Source organism: Bubalus bubalis, chromosome 7 (genome assembly GCF_019923935.1).
Source record: "Bubalus bubalis isolate 160015118507 breed Murrah chromosome 7, NDDB_SH_1, whole genome shotgun sequence".
In the NCBI taxonomy this organism is placed as follows: Eukaryota; Metazoa; Chordata; class Mammalia; order Artiodactyla; family Bovidae; genus Bubalus; species Bubalus bubalis.
In genome coordinates this window covers 32416495-32433531 of record NC_059163.1, presented here as the reverse complement: position 1 = coordinate 32433531, position 17037 = coordinate 32416495, and the positions used below count along the sequence as shown (strand labels likewise).

Below are 17037 nucleotides of genomic sequence, written 5' to 3'. Positions count from 1 at the left end.
GGGCTTACTCTTGAAGCTCCAGTTAGTTATCAGCTTGGCTGGGGCAGAATGATCCAAGACAGCATCAGTCACATGGCTGCAGTTTGGCAAATTAGTAGGAAGCTTTTATTCCTGTCTTCCAACCAACAAACTTGGGTTTTTCAAATGATAGCAGAATCCCAGACCAGCTTGTTTGCAAGTTCTAGGACTAGGTTTGGAAGTCATGCAGTGTTAACTTCTGCCAGCTTCTATTGTGTTTAAAGGCAAGTCATGAAGGAAGTCCAAACTCAGGGGTGGAAAATTAGCTTTCACCATTTGGTGAGAGGAATTACAAAATAAATATAGACATTTTTAATTTACTACAGTAGGAAACTTCATTAAATATAAAATCAAATGAAGGGCACAATGAAGTAGTACATCTTTAAAACAAGGTACTAATAAAAAACAATCTACTTTATGTATAAGAAAAGTATGACTAATTTTTGTAAAGTTTATTTTTGCTTGCCTTAAAAACTAAACATTTCTATGTATTCACACCCAAGGATCCTTTCAGATTCAAAGTTTTTTATCTCTTTACTAAATTCAAATTTTTGTATTATTGTAACTGTTGTATTTCTTTGATATAACCATCTAATACCTCCATCAGAAAAGAAAACCCCTTAGTTGTGGATGAGCAGTCTCTGGGAATTGTCTGATATGACCTCCTCCTTCTCAATGGATTAAATTTTATTGGCTAAAGAAAACTAAAACTTTGTGGATTAACATTATAATTATTATTATCAATTTTCTGTTTTCTGAGTCTACAATTATTGCAAAGAGGCTTTTGCAAACAAGACCATTTTCTAGCCTTACTTCCAGATGTTTTACGTTATTCCTTGAACAGGCAGGCACCCATCACTTATTTCCTGACTTGTTAAGAACAGAAATTTATAAAGGAGTTCTCTTGGCTGAATTATAATACATCAAAGGGATAATTTTTAGCTTTATGCTGACACATATCCCCTTTTATGAATAAACTCAGAAAATTCAGGAACAAGGTATCTAAACCTTGAGTTTAATTGAACTCCTTTATGTTAACATCATTTTACATTATGAAAAAGTGAAGGGATAGCTTTAATTTGGCATAAAATGGCCAAAGATTAAATTATGATTTTAAAAGACTATTATAGGAACGATTATTTTATCATGAGAATAACTGATTAAACACTAGGGTAAGTTATTGCTTTGATTACATGAATTAGATCTTAAAACAAGGAGCATTCGTGCTTCAGTTCAGTTCAGTTCAGTCACTCAGTCATATCCGACCCCTTGTGACCCCATGAACCGCAGCACCCCAGGCCTCCCTGTCCATCACCAACTCCTGGAGTTTACCCAAATTCATGTGCATCGAGTTGGTGATGCCATCCAGCCGTTTCATCCTCTGTTGTCCCCTTCTCCTCCTGCCCTCAATCTTGTCCAGCATCAGGGTCTTTTCCAATGAGTCAGCTCTTCATATCAGGTGGCCAAAGTATTGGAGTTTCAGCTTCAACATCAGTCCTTTCAATGAACACCCAGGACTGATCTCCTTAAGAATGGACTGGTTGGATCTCCTTGCAGTCCAAGGGACTCTCAAGAGCCTTCTCCAACACCACAGTTCAAAAGCATCAATTCTTAAGCGCTCAGCATTCTTTATAGTCCAACTCTCACATCCATACATGACCACTGGAAAAACCATAGCCTTGACTAGACAGACCTTTGTGGGCAAAGTAATGTCTCTGCTTTTTAATATGCTGCCTAGGTTGGTCATAACTTTCCTTCCAAGGAGTAAGCATCTTTTAATTTCATGGCTGCAATCACCATCTGCAGTGATTTTGGAGCCCAGAAAAATAAAGTCAGCCACCGTTTCCCCATCTATTTGCCATGAAGTGATGGGACCGGATGCCATGATCTTAGTTTTCTGAATGTGGAGCTTTAAGCCAACATTTTCACTCTTCTCTTTCACTTTCATCAAGAGGCTCTTTAGTTCTTCTTCACTTTCTGCCATAAGGGTGGTGTCATCTGCATATCTGAAGTTATTGATATTTCTCCCAGAAATCTTGATTCCAGCTTGTGCTTCCTCCAGCCCAGTGTTTCTCATGATATACTCTGCATGTAAGTTAAATAAGCAGGATGACAATATACAGCCTTAATGTTCTCCTTTTCCTATTTGGAACCAGTCTGTTCTACGTCCAGTTCCTGACCTGCATATAGGTTTCTCATGAGGCACGTCAGGTGGTCTGGTATTCCCATCTCTTTCAGAGTTTTCCATAGTCTGTTTTGATCCACACAGTCAAAAGCTTTGGCATAGTCATTAAAGCAGAAATAGATGTTTTTCTGGAACTCTCTTGCTTTTTCCATGATCCAGTGGATGTTGGCAATTTGATCTCTGGTTCCTCCACCTTTTCTAAATCCAGCTTGAACACCTGTAATTTCATAGTTCACATAGTGTTGAGCCTGGCTTGGAGAATTTTGAGCATTAGTTTGCTAGTGTGTAAGATGAGTGCAATTGTGCAGTAGTTTGAATATTCTTTGGCATTGCTTTTCTTTGGAATTGGAATGAAAATTGACCTTTTCTAGTCCTGTGGCCACTGCTGAGTTTTCCAAATGTGCTGGCATATCGAGTGCAGCACTTTCACAGCATCATCTTTTAGAATTTGAAATAGCTCAACCAGAATTCCTTCACCTCCACTAATTTTGTTCATAGTAATGTTTTCTGAGGCCCATTTGACCTCTCATTCCAGAATATCTATCTCTAGGTGAGTGATCACACCATTGTGTTATCTGGGTCATGAAGATCTTTTTTGTATTGTTTCTGTGTATTCTTGACACCTCTTCTTAATATCTTCTGCTTCTGTTAGGTCCATACCATTTCTATCCTTTATTGTGCCCATCTTTGCATGAAATGTTCCCTTGCTGATGTAATATAAAGGTCCAAGTTTCATTTTCCTCCATATGATTATCGAGTTTCCTCAATACTATTCATAGAAGAGATGACCATTTTCCTATTAAGTGTTTTTGGGTTTTTTGTCAAATATTATTCAATTTTAGAGGTAACGTTTGTAATCCTATTCATTCATCTATGTGTTTTTTATGATAATACCGTATTTTAAAATTTTCTATAGTTTTGTAATAGAGTTTAAAATAAGAGGTGGCATGCTTCCAGCTTCATTCTTATTTCTCAGGACTCCTGTGGCTATTTCAGTTCTTTGTGACTTCATAAATATTTAGGTTTTTTTTTCTTTTTTTTTCCATTTATGTGCCCCAAAAGGCTTTAAAAGCTGGTCATTCAACTCACTCTTCCCTGCTAGGTTCCTAGAAGAACTCTTCCTAGCTGTGAAGTTCTCTCTTGGAGCTAAGCAATGCTGGCTTGAGAATATGATGATGCAGCCATGAGCAAGCTGTCTTCTTCATTCTGAACTGTGTGACTATTCTCAGGTTTGTTTGTGTTTTTTGCTTTTTTTTTTTTTTTTTTGTTCCACAGTGTTGCTGAAATATCATAAGTGGACTTTAGATCTCTCAAAGATGTTTTTGTTCATGGATAGCCACTAATTATTGACCTTACGGAATAATGAGGCTGGGTTAGTCTACGTTTCCATTTGTATCTCTCCATTTTACTTCATGAACTTTCTCTTCCTTTAATTTAAATATGTCAATATAGAATATTTTAAATAATTATTAAGTAGCATTATTCCATTTTTATAATTATTTCCTTTTTATTTTCTACTTATAAACTAGCACAAAAATATCTAAATTAATATTTCTATACTGGTAATTGGTTATAACTACATGAGGTGTGTTAAGTGACTTTTTTTCATTTTTATTTTTCTATATTTTTGTCATATTACCTAAATTCTTTACAATGGTAATATCTTTTAAAAAATAAATATTAACAATGAAAAAATATGTTCCTTTAAAAATAGCTAAGTTTCTTTCAATAAATTTCTTTGAGGTTGGAATCTAATATCCAGTAACAGTAGTGAATCTAAATGCTTTCATAGAAGTTGAGACATACCAGACAATTCCATTTGATTTTAGCCATGTCCTGGAGATTATGTAAAAGTACTAAATTTAACTGAATGAAATGAATTACTCCTTTTAAAATACTGATGCTTCTCAGAAAAGCATACATCCTATACTCACATAAGGTTGTTAATAACTTCATTCAAAGCATTAAGCAGATCAGAACTCATCATTCTATGCAAGTCTAATTCAACAGCTGTCCCTTTGGCTTTTACTCAAGAAACATTATCAAGCTGATCACTCAACAAGGGAATTCCCACCATAGGGACCCATGGTAAACAGCTTCATAGATCCCATTGGTTCCACAGTGAGTGATAAAAGCTCTGGTTTTGGGATGGCCTAAAAAGAAAAAAAAAAAAAAATATATATATATATATATATATATATATATATACATACACACACACACATACACACACACATGTTTAAATGGTAATAGTTCCACAAAAAGAAAATCATGGCACCTGTATAAATCATTAATTCAATTAGGTAACATCTTTTATATAACTCTGTGCCATGAGGCCATATATAAATTCCTACAAGCTCCAAAGAAGGCAGTAATTGATTGGCTAAGCATCAATTAGTAATTCCAGCAGTTAAGTAATTCCACAAACCTCTGAAAGTTTTGTGTGGAGTTAAATGTGAAGAGTACTTGCCACTGGACAGGTTGTTGGGGTGAGGATACTTTAATAAACAGGAATGGAGGAATTTAAGTAAACAAATGCTTGTGTGAATGGGAAATTGAAGGTGAGATATGCAGGGTTTCAATGAGAGAATGCTGGCATCACAGGCTAGAAAAATCAACTAGTTGCAAGTTCATGAAATGTATGTTTAAGAAAACAGGATTTTGTATTTGAATTTATAGCAATCTGGTCACTCAGTCATGTCCGACTCTGTGACCCCATGGACTATACAATCCATGGAATTCTCCAGGGCAGAATACTGGAGTGGGTAGCCATGCCCTCCTTCAGGGAATCTTCCCCACCCAGGGACTGAACCCAGTCTCCCACATTGTAAGTAGATCCTTTATCAACTGAGCCACCAGGGAAGTCCATAGGAATCTGGAAGCATTTATAATATGATAGATGATAAAATGGTATTTCAGATTTTTTTTTTCCAGATACTTACTGTGGGGTGAGTGCAGAGAGGTGGGAGAGAATGAATACAGACAGTCAAAAGAGTGCTGCAGTATTCTGTACAAAAGTTAATGAGAACTTGATTTAAACATATTTTCATTTACCCTGATGCTGAAGTAGGAGAGTTTGCATCATAAATGGGAAAATTATAAATTTCATATTTATGTTAAAGCTTGATAAAGATTCTGTCCTTGACCAAAGTCTAGTCAGGCTCTTCTGAACTCTCTTCTCAACCAGGTCCTGATTTGGAAGCTTGATTGTTAATCCCTGCATTACTCAATTTTAGCAAACATCCTACTGAGTCAGTTTAGCTAGACTCCTCCAACCTTGATATTTGATCACCTTTTCCACTGTTGATTCATCCTTCACCATCCTCCACCCTGGCCTGCATTAAGCATTCATCTGATTAGGTTGGTTTTTGCCAGAGTCCCCTTCTCTGTATCAGTCGTTCAGTCAATCAGTACAACTCTTTGCAACCCCTTGGACTGTAGCCCCATCAAGCTCCTGTGTCCATGGAATTCTCCAGGCAAGAACTGGAGTGTGTTGCCATTCCCTTCTCCAGGGGATCTTCCCAACCCAAGGATTGAACCCAAAGATTTCCACCCACTGGGGCTTTGAATTTGCTCCTACATTACAGGCAGGTTCTTTACCATATAAACCACCAGGGAAGGGAGCAAACTTTGAGCAAACTCCAAGAGATGATGACAGACATCATGGTCAAGGAAGCCTGGCATGCTGCAGTCCATGTGCTCACAAAGAGTCAGACATGACTGAGCAGCTGAATAACCCATATCTCTGATGTTTCCTCTTAGTAATTTTCTATCCAGTGACTCCCTACTCTGCACTTTGACCACTTTTCCTTTTTGTACTCAGTTGAATCCAATCTCTCCAACTTACTATAGTAGTAACTACATTTATCATGATGGTCTTGAATAAACTGTGCCTTACAGTCTTAGCAAGTATCATGAATATTTTTTTCTCTAGAAGAAATGTGAAGGAGACAAAAAAAATTTTTTTTGCTTATTTTGAATGCAAATTTGTTGAATTTATTTGTTATTAAGTAATTATTCACATTATCCCTCATTCAGTTCTATTTAGTATTCTTTTCTTTGGTCTTACCAAGAAGATCATTCTGTAGAATCCATTCATATAGCTGGGTATTGGCTCCTAAATTTCTGGTTTCTTTCCTGTGTATCTCCACAGAACCTGTTAAGACAAATGTCTTTACACTATTAGAAGATTTTTAGGTTTTTCACATCCTATCAGAGGAAGCCAGCTAACCTAGAATTAATTTGGTTCAATAACTCCAAGTAATACACAAGCAAACTGAGGCCCTATGTAAGCAATGAATGTTTTTAAATATTGACCTTATAGAGATATTTTCAAGTGCTTGCAAAAATCTTAATCATTAGGCTGTCATCATCAGATTAATTCTCATTTAGGAGATAAAGAATAAAAAGGCAATCTGTACAAGAGTGAGATCTGTACCTTTATCTGGCCTTTATATCAGGGTGAATCTGATCTCATGAAATTATTTAGTAAACGTTTCTCTCAAATTTTTTTAAAGATTTGAAAAGGATTAGTTTGATTATTTAAGTTTTTAATAGTTTAATAGAATTTACCAGTTATATTATCTCTCTAGGATTTTTCCTTTTTGGGAGACTTTTGCTTATTTATTCAATCCCTTAGTTTGACATAAATCTGTTGAAATAATTGATTTTTCACTCAGACTCACAGATACTGAGAACTAGTGATTGTCAGCAAGATAGGGGGTAGGAGTGATATATGAGTAAGGGGAAGTGGGAGGTACAAACTGTTGTGTAAAAGACAGACTCAAAGATCTATTGTTCAACACAGGGAATATAGCCAATATTTTGTAACTGTAAATTGAAAGAAACCTTTAAATTTGGACACATTTTTCAAAAGTTAATTAATTTGAGGATTTTAGGGTTCAGTTCAGTTCAGCCGCTCAGTCATGTCCGACTCTTTGCAACCCCATGAATCGCAGCACGCCAGGCCTCCCTGTCCATGACCATCTCCCAGAGTTCACTCAAACTCACGTCCATTGAGTCGGTGATGCCATCCAGCCATCTCATCCTCTGTCGTCCCCTTCTCCTCCTGCCCCCAATCCCTCCCAGCATCAGAGTCTTTGCCAATGAGTCAACTCTTCGCATGAAGTGGCCAAAGTACTGGAGTTTCAGCTTTAGCATCATTCCTTCCAAAGAAAGCCCAGGGCTGATCTCCTTCAGAATGGACTGGTTGGATCTCCTTGCAGTCCAAGGGACTCTCACGAGTCTTCTCCAACACCACAGTTCAAAAGCATCAATTCTTCAGCACTCAGCTTTCTTAACAGTCCAACTCTCACATCCATACATGACCACAGGAAAAACCATAGCCTTGACTAGATGGACCTTTGTTGGCAAAGTCATGTCTCTGCTTTTTAATATGCTATCATTTAAGTTAGATATATTATAATCTTCAGAGATATGTATATATTTGCAGACGAGAAAGCTATCTCAGAAAAGTTGAGTAATTTGTCCAAGGCTACAGAGCAGTAATTGGCAGAGGCAAATTTCTAAGATAAGCTTGTTTTTTGTAGAGCCAATGAGTATATTCAGTACACATTATTCCATTCTGACACTCTCTCCACAATGCTCCGAATGAAGAACTTTTGATTTCTACTTTAAGTTAAATAGTTCTGGTGCTGCACTTTGTATTAGTCTTTGGATGCTAATAAGATTATCTTTCATTTTTCAGTCTAGTCACAGTCAGTACAAAGGCATACATATGAGGTACTTACATTTTTTCTGTTGTCTAAGTTTCAATTGAGTCTACATTGTTTATGCTTTTATCTTTTATCTTTGTGTGAGCTACACAGTTAGAAACAAAGTAGCCATATAATTACTACAGAGCTTACAATTGTATTCTTTCATGCTAGCAAGGTTATGCTCAAAGTCCTTCAAGCGAGGCTTCAGCAATAAGTGAACTGAGAACCTCCAGTTGTACCAGTTGGCTTTTGAAGAGGCAGAGGAACCAGAGATCAAATTGCCAACATTCCTTGGATTCTAGAGATAGCCAGGGAGTTCCAGAAAAACTACTCTTGCTTCATCGACTATGTTAAAACCTTTAACTGTGTGGATGACAACAAAATGTGGAAAATTCTTAAAGAAATGGGAATAACATACCACCTTATCCATCTCCTGAGAAACCTGTATGAAGGTCAAGAAGCAACAGTTAGAAACAGTTATGGAACAACTGACTGGTTCCAAATTGGTAAATGAGCATGACAAGGCTGCTTATTGTCACCTGTATATTTAACTTCTATACAGAGTACATTATGTGAAATGCCAGCCTGAATGAATCACAAACTGGAATCAAGATTGTTGGGAGAAATACCAACAATCTCAGATACGAAGATGAAGCCCCAATACTTTAGCACCTGATGGGAAGAGCCAACTCACTGGGAAAGACTCTGATGCTGGGAAAGATTGAAAGCTAAAGGAGAAAGGGAAGCAAAGAATGAGTTGGTTAGATAGCATCACTGACTCAATGGACATGAATCTGAGGAAACTCTGGAAGATAGTGGAGAACAGAGGAGCCTGGCATGCTGCAGTCTATGGGGTTGCAAAGAATCAGACATGACTTAGTGACTGAACAATAATAGCAGCCACTCTAATTGAAGAAAGTGAAGATGAACTAAAGATGGAAATGGTAGTTTGAAACTCAACATTCAAACAACTAAGATCATGGCATCCAGTCCCAACACTTTATGGCAAATAAAAAGGGGGGAAAAATAGAAGCAGTGACAGACTTTATTTTCTTGGGCTCCAAAAATCACTGAGGATGGTGACTGCAGCCAAGAAATTAAAAGATGTGTGCTCACTGGAAGGAAAACTATGATAAACCTAGACAGCGTATTAAAAACCAAAGACATCACTTTGCTGACAAAGGTCCTTATACATAAAGCTATTGTTTTTCCACTAGATATACATGAATATAAGAGTCAGACCATAAAGAAGGATAGTTTAGTCGCTAAGTTGTGTCCAATTTTTGCAACCCCATGGACTGTAGCCTGCCAGGCTCCTCTGTCCATGAGATTCTCCAGGCAAGAATACTGGAGTGGGTTGCCATTTCCTTCTCCATGGGACTTCCTGACCCAGGAATCAAACCTGGGTCTCCTGCATTGCAGGCAGATTCTTTACCAACTGAGCTATGAGGGAACTTCAAATAAGAATGATCACTGAAGCACTGATGCTTTTGGACTGTCATGTTGCAGAAGACTTGAGAGTCTCTTGGACTGCAAGGAGATCAAACCAGTCAATCCTAAAGGAAATCAATCCTGAAAGTTCATTGGAAGGAGTGATGGTGAAGCTAAAGCCCCAATACATTGGCCACCTGATGGAAAGAGCTGATTCATTGGAAAAGAGCCTGATGCTTGGAAAGGTTGGAGGAGCAGGGGCTCTAAGAGGATGAGTTGGTAAATAGCATCATCAACTCAATGGACAGCAACTCGAGCAAACCCTGGGAAATAGTTTGAGGAGCTTGGCATGGTGCATTCCACAGGGTTGCAAAGAGATTGACAGGACTTAGCAACTGAACAACAACAGGTCGACAGAGTAGCAGCGTTGGGACACATCCTGTTGACATCACAAAGGAAAAGAGAACTCTGGAGTATGTGGCGAGCTAAGTCGCTTCAGTCATGTCTGATTCTTTGCGACCCTATGGACTGTAGCCTGCCATGGGATTCTCCAGGCAAGAACACTGGAGTGGGTTGCCATACCCTCCTCCAGGAGATCTTCCCGACCCAGGAATCGAACCCAAGTCTCCTGTAGCACCTGCATTGTTGGCAGATTCTTTACCGCTGAGCCACCGGGGAAGCCCCTGGAGTATCTGGACCTAACAATTATGTGTTGGACCTGGAAGTGATACATACCACTTCAGCTCATTTACATTGGTCAGAGAGTTTTGGACAATTGTGCTAAACTCAAGGACTAAGGGCATTATTGTTGTCAAATATCTGGCATATTTGTTGAGCATCACGAATGATTACCACAATAATGTATTAAATACTTCTGGTAGCATAACAATCTAAGGTGGATAATTCCCATTAATTCCTGTGCCCAGTTTTTCAGTTTGAGTGTCACATACTAAAATAATAAGCTGGAAATCATTCCAGGAGGTAAATACTCAGAGAAGTAAAAAGAAGCATGGTTAATTACCTTAGGCAGGGGCTTTGCAGACTTGTATTGCAGTCCTCCAACAAATTCAATGTTAAGTTAAGTAAGGGTATGGAAATTCAAAATTCTGTTCAAATCAACCACTTTTCAGCTTTTTCCCATAATCTCACATAATGTGGTAGGTTTTCCTGAACAAAAATGAAAGATGATAGAGGGAAAAGAATCTGATATGATAAGTGATACATGTATTGCCATCAAATTTTCTGAGTAAAGTCTTTAAAGAACCAATATTAGTTTTAGGCAACTCATGAAAAATCAATAGTTCTTCCCCCACCAAGAGTGCACAACACTGAGAGTATGAAGAAACAAACACTGATTTAAGCATGGAACAAACCAAAAGCCGCTGCTTTCTCTCTATTTGAGCTAAACCCAAGCCCCACTCCATGCTCAGAATCAGCACGTGCTTCTAGCAATGAACAAGAAACTCAATCAGTGATCCTCAGCCCGCTATGCTAGAGTCTCCTTCTCTTCTGGAATTCCAATTTATCTGATCCTCATCACTCCAAAAGCTTCTGAAAACTTTAATAATGACTTTTGTAATTGACTCTTTTATTTTTCTTTCCTGGTGTTTGGGAGTGTGCTGCCACAACTAATTACATCCTATCCAGAAAGGAAATCTTACAATAAAAATTTTAAAATGATTTATTTTATACAAAATGAAAGTTTCTGTTTCCTAAGGCTTTGTCCCCTTTTGTGAAAATAGAGCATTGCATCATAATCTGGTGGCTAAATATTTGCTCTTTTGACATATTTGCTGACAAACAGTACAGAAGGGTTCTCTTCCAAACAAAGTGGAAAGCAAGTGAATATTCACAGAACAAGAATGCAAGTAAGTGACTCTGAATTAAATCACTTTCCTTAGTTTGGAGCCTGAGCTTCATTTCTGAATTCTGTATAACTACTGTGGTGTAAGGAACCTTACTCAGAGTTGGTCTTTTTGAAATATGCATTCTGTGTCACTGAGAGGAGGAAACCGTAGCTCTCTGGTTTCTCACCATAAGGTTTTTTGAATATTTTCCTTGGTGTTCCAAGTGTGCTAAAGTTTTAATTAGAAAATATGAGAATTTTGATCTGTCAAGAAAATCTATATACATAAGAGATCATAAGCAAAACTCTGTAGTTTAGTGATTTGATTCTGGTAATGTCAAAATTCAAAATCCAATTTCAGACTCAGTATATATTGCATTTTGGAGCCTTACTGGTGTCAGCCAAGGGTATAATTTATTCTCTTTGTGAAATGTTTTACTCCCATGCCCTTAAGCCTATGAGGGTTTTATTAGGATATAATTTAAATATCATGCAATTATTCCTTTTATCTAAACAGCTCTATAGCTTTTTGTATATTTATAACACCATGAAACCATCACCAGCATTACATTTTAGAAAATTTCATTACTCCCCAAAGAAATCCTGTATTCATTGATGGCCATTCCCCATTTCTTCCTCTTCCCAGCCCCTGACAACCACTATTCTACTTTCTCTCTCTTTTCCTATTTCAGAAAAACCTTGTTTCACTTAATATAAATGAAAGCATACACTATGATCTTTTGTGCTGCTTTCACTTAGCATAACATTTTCAAGGTCCATAGTGTGGCCAGATGTATCAATATTTCATTACTTTTTGTTCCTGAATACTATTTTTGCAAGGATATTGTGCATTTTTTTTCATCCACTCATCAGTTGATTGGAGAAGGAAATGGCAACCCACTCCAGTGTTCTTGCCTGGAGAATCCCAGGGACGGGGGAGCCTGGTGGGCTGCCGTCTATGGGGTCGCACAGAGTCGGACACGACTGACGGGACTTAGCAGCAGCAGCAGCAGCAGCAGCAGCATCAGTTGATAAAGATTTGAGTTGTTTTCTTATTTGGCTACTAAGAATAAGGCAGCTATGAGCATTCATGTATGTGTTTCGTGTGGGAAAATGGGTTCATTTTTCTTGGTTATAGACCTAGGAGTAGAATTGTGGGATCATGTCATTGATTTGCTTTATTTCATATCAAGATACTTTTTTTTTTGTTAAATCTCTACTCCTTAGTAATCCACTGTGCTTCAAGCATCTTATTGAAATGAAGACAGTATAGTAGGAAAACTAAAAACTATATCAATTATTGATATAATTGATCTGGATAAAGAAATTGTGAGAAAATATTTCAAATTTGGAAACACATTTCCCCCATTTCCAAAAGCACATACCACTTTTGATACTATGCTGGGGCATTTGTTGAAGAATGAATGATTGAAAGATATTTTACATCTATAGAAAAGTGCACCCATGTTTTATTTTGTATTTATTATTGATTTCATGCAGATTTTTGTGTTTAGACACTGTGAAGTTAAAATGTTAACTTGCATATTTCTGTCTGGTAGAAAAAAAATCCCTTAAATTATGATTTATTGCCCTATTAGACATTGACTATTTTTGTATATACCCTAATAATATTATCTTTGCACTCTTTTTTCTCCAAGATGTTTATAGTTCCTCAAAATATTTTTTGAACCAGATGTCATCTTACTTGTTTCTTCCTCAATTATTAGAACATATTGGCACATATTTTAATATTATATAAATTATAATTTATATCTTTAAATTTGAAAGATATACTTAGAATACATTATATAATGAAGATTCTAAACTGATCCTAAATGCCAATCTATATCTAATAGCATTTTTAAATTTATGAGAGTAAAATAAATGTTTTTCTTCTATTTTACAAGACTTCATTCTTCTTTCTCACATTAATGATATATTTCTCAAAGAATATTTTAGGGGAGAATAGAGAGAAAGAGCTAGGAGAGAATCAGAATCTTATCTCATTATTAATGCTTCACTATAAAAGAGGCTCCAAAACTGAGTACCAAACTGCTGGAACCAGAAGTAAAGAACTTAGATCCAGGTATAGATCAGTCACTGGTTGGTCCATGGCTCAGAAAATGTCACTAGGATGAGATTTTAAGTTATCTGTTTTCAGTTTTGCCTCTTGTATCTTGGACTCTAAACATGAGTGAGCAATGTATGCAGCAGTTTCCCCCCACATTTTTTAGGGTAAAGACTAGAGAAACAGCACCTATTTCTGTCACAAAATTTCAGGAAAATGTCTCAATGCAACAAGTCAACCTTGATCAGGTCATATGCCTTTTGAACTTATTTCATATTTCTTGGCAGCATACTTCATTAAAAGCTTTCATGTTGTTTGTGAGTTGTTGAAGAAATAATTCCTTACAGGAAATTTAGAACAGATACTCAAAAAATGGAAAAAGGAAATGGCTATAAAACAAGATGTTGCAACTATCAAGGAAAATTTTAATTTTTGAGAAATGAGGTGTTTTTTGTTTTTTGTTTTTTTTTTAGTAATGGTATATTATTATAGATACTTTTGTCAAAAAATCAATAAATAAAACAATGTTGAAATTCATATAAAATTGAAAAAGACCCCAATAGACAAAGAATTCCTGAGAAAAAAGAATAACCCACAGGCATCACACTTTCTGATTTCAAGTAATAGTATAAAACTACACTAATCAAGGTCATATGATACAGGTATAAAAACAGACACATGAACCAACAGAACACAATCAGAATCCCAGAAATAAACTCATGTATATATGGTCAACTAATATTTCACAATGGAGCCAAAAATACTCAATGGAAAAAGATAGTCTTTTAAATCTTCCTGAAGAAATGAATATTCTCATGCAAAAGAATAAAAATAGACCCCAATCTTATTTCACTACAAAAATTAACTGGGAATGGATTAAAGACTTTGATGTATGACCTGAAACCAGAAATTTCCTAGAAGAAAACATGGTAGAAATTTTCTTAATACAGATCCTGGCAATGATTTTTTAAAATTAACACCATAAGCATAAGCAACAAAATTAAAAAATAAACAAGGGGGACTAATTCAAACAAAAAAGACTATGCATAGAAAAAGAAATGATCCACAAAATGAGAAGGTGACTCATAGATGAGAGATAATACTTGTAAACCTTATATCTGATTCAGGGTTATGATCCAAAATGTCTAAGGAACTCAAATACAATTCAGTACAAAAAATAAATTTTATAAAATTAGCAAAGGATCTGAATATAGAATTTTTTTCCAAAGAAGATATTCAATTGGCTAACAAGTACATAAAAAGATGTTCACCATTGCTAATCAGGGAAATGCAAATTAAAACCACAGTGAGATATTAGGTTGGTGGAAAAATAATTTCAGTCTTGCATTGTTAATCTTTGCCGTTTGATATTGGAATACATTCTTAAATAAATGTGGTTATGATATACATCCTTTTAATATGTATTTCTTACTTTATTTTGTGCTAATGAATTATTACTGCTATTTATTTTATGTATATTTTAGACAATGGAAATAATGTTAGACAAAAAGCAAATTCTAGTGATTTTCTTATTTGAGTTCAAAATAGCTCATAAAGCAGTGGAGACAACTCACAACATCAACAATGCATTTGGCCCAGGAGCTACTAATGAACGTACAGTGTAGAGGAGGTTCAAGAAGTTTTGCAAAGGAGGCTAGAGCCTTGAAGATGAGCAGCACAGTAACTGATCTTCAGAAGTTGATAATGACCAACAGAGAGGACCATGAAGCTGATCGTCTTACCACTACACAAGAAGTTGCCTAAGAATTCTGCGTCGACCATTCTACAGTTGTTCTGCATTTGAAGCAAATTGGAAAGGTTAAAAAATTCAATAAGTGGGTGCCTTGTGAGCTGACTGCAAGTCAAAAAAATCATTTTAAAATGTCTTCTTTTATTCTATGCAGCAAAAAAGAACCATTTCTGTATCAAATTGTGACATGCAACAAAAAGTGAACTTTATACAATAACCAGCAATGACCAGCTCAGGGGCTGGACTGAGAAGAAGCTCCAAGGCAGTTTCCAAAGCCAAACTTGCACCAAAAATGGGTCCTGGTCACTGTTTGGTGGTCTGCTGCCCATCTGATCCACTACAGCTTTCTGAATCCTGGTGAAACCATTATATCTGAGAAGTATGCTCAGAAAATCAATGAGAGGCACTGAAAACTGCAACACTTGCAGCCAGCATTGGTCAACAGAAAGGGCCCGATTTTTCTTCACAACAATGCCTAACCACATGTTGCACAGCCAATGCTTTAAAAGTTGAACCAGTTGGGCTACAAGGTTTTGCCTCGTTTGGCATATTCATCTGACCTCTTGCCAATTGACTACCATTTCTTCAAGCATCTCCATGACTTTTTGCAGGAAAAATGCTTCCACAACCAGCAGGATGCAGAAAATGTTTTCCAAGATTTTTATGCCACAGGAATAAACTTACTTTTCATTGGCAAAAATGTGTCGATTGTAACTTTGTGCAATGAGTGTTAACTAGACTTCTTGTGGTATTCATTTCACAATGTTGTTGTTTGCATCCTAAGCCACTTCAGTCACGTCCAACTCTGTACAACCCATGGACTATAGCCTGCCAGGCTCCTCTGTCCATGTGATTCTCCAGGTAAGAATATTGAAGTGAGTGTTGTAGTTTAGCTGCTAAGTTGTGTCCAGCCCTTTTGTGATCCCTTGGACTGTAGCCTGTCAATCTCCTCTGTCCATGGGATTTCCCAGGCAAGAATACTGCAGTGGGTTGTCATTTCCTTCTCCAGGGGACTTTCCCAACCCAGGGACTGAACCCATGTCTTTTCCATTGCAGGCTAATTCTTTATCACTGAGCCAGCTGGGAAGCCTTCTTTCACAATAGCACACATATAAAATAATTATATCATATATCTGTGATAAAGGAAAATGATTTTAAGGCAGGACAAGAAAAATTTAATACAAAATTTCCTCTGTCATTTGTGATAATACTCCATTCCCTCCTTCAGTTTATCTGAATTATGCATTAACTAGATCCCCTTAGAAGATACAGAAATGCCTACTCACAAAAAAAATGAAACAAAAAACTTCCTCCTGCTGCCAGAAAGTTAACACCTCAGGAGATAATACTCCTTCCTTAATCTGTAAAAGGTCACAGTGACACACCACTTGCCTTATTAGCCTATGTGCTGCGGCTGCTGCTAAGTCGCTTCAGTCTTGTCTGACTCTGTGCGACCCCATAGATGGCAGCCCACCAGGCTCCCTGTCCCTGGGATTCTCCAGGCAAGAACACTGGAGTGGGTTGCCATTTCCTTCTCCAATGCACGAAAGTGAAAAGTGAAAGTGAAGTTGCTCAGTTGTGCCTGAGTCTTAGCGACCCCATGGACTGCAGCCTACCAGGCTCCTCCATCCATGGGATTTTCCAGGCAAGAGTGCTGGAGTGGGGTGCCATTGCCTGCTCCAGTTGGCCTATGTAAACTGTCAATATTACTCTGATGTATAACCCTTTATATCAAAAACCTATACAAATATGTTTTTTACTTCTAATGGGCAGAAATTTCCTCAGTGCTTTCTGAAAGACTATCTTCTGGGTTATAATCCTAAATTTGACTTGATTAAGATTTTCAGTCTATTTTGTATACTGGCTATTGATTAATTTTTCACTGACCCCTGAAACCAATGCAATGTTGTATGTTAAATATATCTTTAAAACATCAAACTGAATACAAGCAAGGAACTGCTTCCTTAAAGATATTTTAGGCAAAATCATCCCTAACACAATTATATATAAAAGATTAATTAT

The 17037-nt window shown here is 36.9% G+C and overlaps 1 long non-coding RNA gene across 2 annotated transcripts; it reads right to left on the bottom strand.

Moving 5' to 3' along the window:
• Positions 1-3071: 3071 nt before the first annotated feature.
• On the bottom strand, positions 3072-15736 carry LOC102399942. 2 transcript variants are annotated; one of them, XR_003110587.3, is made up of 5 exons: positions 15008-15736; positions 10373-10518; positions 6273-6359; positions 5146-5210; positions 3072-4356 (listed from the first exon to the last, which is right to left on the bottom strand). It is a non-coding gene; the product is annotated as an uncharacterized LOC102399942 (long non-coding RNA). The 2 variants fall into 2 exon arrangements; XR_003110586.3 differs by lacking the exon at positions 15008-15736 and having other exon boundaries at positions 10373-14754.
• Positions 15737-17037: the final 1301 nt, after the last annotated feature.